Consider the following 572-nt stretch of genomic DNA (forward strand, 5'->3'; position numbering starts at 1 on the left):
CGCGCATGGCGCGAGAGGAGCCGGCAGCCCCGGGGCCCGCGGGAGGCAGCGGCGCGGGAAGGGCTGCAATGCAGTCGGCGGCTTCGCAGTCCGAGGGGCCCCGGAGGGCTGGGCCCGCACCCGCGCCCTCACCCGCACCCTCACCCGCGCCTGCGGTGGCAGGACCGGGCTCCCGCGCGCCCGGCGCGGAGTGTGCAGCCGACGGCCGGCGGCAAGCGAGAGGGCAGGGCGCGCCCCCTGCTCCCGGGCCACGCTTTGGAAGGACCCTCAGGAGGAACTGGCTGAAAGTTTTTGGGGATGGGCTGCGCCGGTATGGCAGGGAAGACGGGGACAGAAGGAGGTTAGGGGGCAGCGGGGAGGCGTGCTGGGGACTGGGAGCCAGCCTCAGGGCAAAAGGCTGAGGGTCTTCAAAGTCCCGGAGAGATCAAGGACATCTCAAAAGAAGCAGGAATTCTCTAGTACTTCTGTAGCTCCAGAGACCACCCTCCTTAATAATATATATTTTTTTCCAGTCAAAAGAGTAAGAGAACCAGCAGCATCTGAACGCCTTCCCTGAGCTGGCTGCTTAACAT

This window comes from Ailuropoda melanoleuca, chromosome 9 (genome assembly GCF_002007445.2).
Source record: "Ailuropoda melanoleuca isolate Jingjing chromosome 9, ASM200744v2, whole genome shotgun sequence".
Classification (NCBI taxonomy): Eukaryota; Metazoa; Chordata; class Mammalia; order Carnivora; family Ursidae; genus Ailuropoda; species Ailuropoda melanoleuca.